General features: G+C 56.7%; 1 protein-coding gene across 1 annotated transcript in view; it reads right to left on the bottom strand.

The window, feature by feature from the left end:
* LOC102438458 (mitogen-activated protein kinase 13) overlaps window positions 1-1,757 on the bottom strand; it is a 6,074-nt gene extending 4,317 nt beyond the window's left edge. Inside the window, exon 1 of the mRNA XM_023764780.1 lies at window positions 833-1,757. The gene's annotated coding sequence lies outside the window, so the exon portion shown is untranslated. The remainder of the gene's footprint in view (window positions 1-832) is intronic.
* Window positions 1,758-2,026: the final 269 nt, after the last annotated feature.

Raw genomic sequence — 2,026 nt, 5'->3', positions numbered from 1 at the left:
GTACAGTATAGGAAATATAGTTGATAATATTGCAATAACTATGTACGGTGCCAGATGGGTACTGGAAATATGGGGGGGGGGGCACTTTGTGAAGTTTATGATTAGCTAACCACTATGCTGTCCACCTGAAATTAATACAAAATCATACTGAATGTAAATTATAATTGCAAAATAAAATTTTTTAAAGATAAAATGTTACCTCCTTAAAAAAAACAACAACACCCACTCCATTCAAAATTACTGCATTACATTCACAACAAAAGCATGCTAACAGAGAGGTCTTCAGAGCATTCGAAATAGGACTGAAAAAAAAAATCCACCTTCCCAAAGGTTTCTAAAGTTTAGACCAGCCACTGCACTAGCCAAGCCATGCGTTTAGCAAGGAAATGTTTGGGTTCTAACTGTCAACCCCCATTAGCCAAGGCAGCCCAGGCTTCCTGATCCTTGCTTCATGCTAGAAGGAGCCTCAAGGGCCAGACCCATATCTGGGGCCCCAGGGAGTGCCCGGGGGAGCTGGTGCCAACCCTGTGAGGACTGGCAATGGTGTCCTGGTGGTGTTAAAGCTGAGTAACAAGCAAAGCAGCTGGCAGACAGCTCCGAGCCAAGCGCGCACCCCACAAAGCCCCTCCCACCTCTTCCTGCCCGCCTTTCCCTCCGCCCTTGGCTGGAAAGATCTCTCCAGAGAGAACCACACCTCCACTGCGAGGCACAGGGAACGCGGGGCAGGAAGGCCCCTCCCGGGAAGAGAGAATCTGAAGCCCCCACCTTCCCCAACGTGCTCCGCAGTGGGAGTAAGGACTGCAGTTCCCTGGGACCCAGTGCGGCCACTCACAAGTCATGGAAGCTGCGCAGGGAGGAGGCTGGGGTGAAGACATCCAGGAGCCCGATGACCTGGGGGAAGGTGGCCAGTGAGGGCTGGGCGGCCTGAGCCCTCTCACCACACCCCCCTGCCCCGGGGCCGCCAGGCAGGGACCATCCACCCCTTCCTCACACACCACCTCCAGCAGGAGGCAGGTGCCCGGGTCCTGGGAAGCAGTTAAGGGGTGGAGGCGGAAGAGGAAGCCCCTTAACTGGGGGATGGGGGGGGGCAGTGATGGAGAGTCAGGCTGGGGAGACGGAGAGGTGGATACTCCTTGCTCACTGCCCCCACGTGTGATGTTCAGGGCGGGCAGCACAAAACCACCCTCCCGGCGAGCAGGGACCCACGCATGGCGGAGGGAATCCAGGAAGGAACAGGGAAGGGGCCTGCCAGCCAGCAGGCTTCCTGCCCTTGACCTTGGGTCTCCTGACACTTCGATTCTTGCCTCCCAAGGGCTGGTTCAGAGCCAAGAGCAAGATCACCCTGGCTGGAGGCCACGGCGAGGCTGCTGAAGAGGAAGGGGGCTGGAACTGTAATTTTAATGTCTGCTTTCCAGTCCAGGTGTCCAGAGCCAAGCCTGGCGGCAGACCCAAGGCTGGGCCACTCGTTTTCTAGCTGCTTCTATCAGACAGGGCAGCCTAATGCACTGAGGCCCGGAGCCAGGCTGCCCGCATGCAAATCCCAGCTCTGCCACCCACTGACCATACGTACAACCTGTGGATCTCTCGTGCCTCGGTTTCCCCATCTGTACATGGGAGTTAACAGTACTTATCTCACGTGATACCGTGAGCATTAAGCGAGTTGGTTTATGCAACACTCTCAGAACGGTGCCTGGCACATACGTGCTCAATACTGTATGTACCTGTTGTTGTTGTTAGGGTCACATACACACACCCCGCCCTCCGCCCCCCCCCCCTTGGATCGGGACCACGTTACAAAGTTCCTCTGTGCCCATGTCCTCCCCACCGGGCGGCAGGTCTGCACCTCAAAAGGTGGCTCTGCTCCACTGCCACACCCCCTTACACCCCTCCTGGGAAGTAGGCCGGGCAGGTCCTGCACTCCATGTTCATAATGAGGCGAGTGGCCAGGATCAGAGGGGCAGGAGGAGGTCCTCCTCTCCGGGCCCTGTACTGAGCTCTGGGCCACCTGGGCGCTCGGAGCGCAGGG

Source organism: Myotis lucifugus, unplaced genomic scaffold (assembly GCF_000147115.1).
Source record: "Myotis lucifugus unplaced genomic scaffold, Myoluc2.0 scaffold_347, whole genome shotgun sequence".
Taxonomy (NCBI): Eukaryota; Metazoa; Chordata; class Mammalia; order Chiroptera; family Vespertilionidae; genus Myotis; species Myotis lucifugus.
The sequence above is the reverse complement of the archived record's forward strand: the minus strand, read 5'-3'. Positions and strand labels throughout refer to the sequence as shown.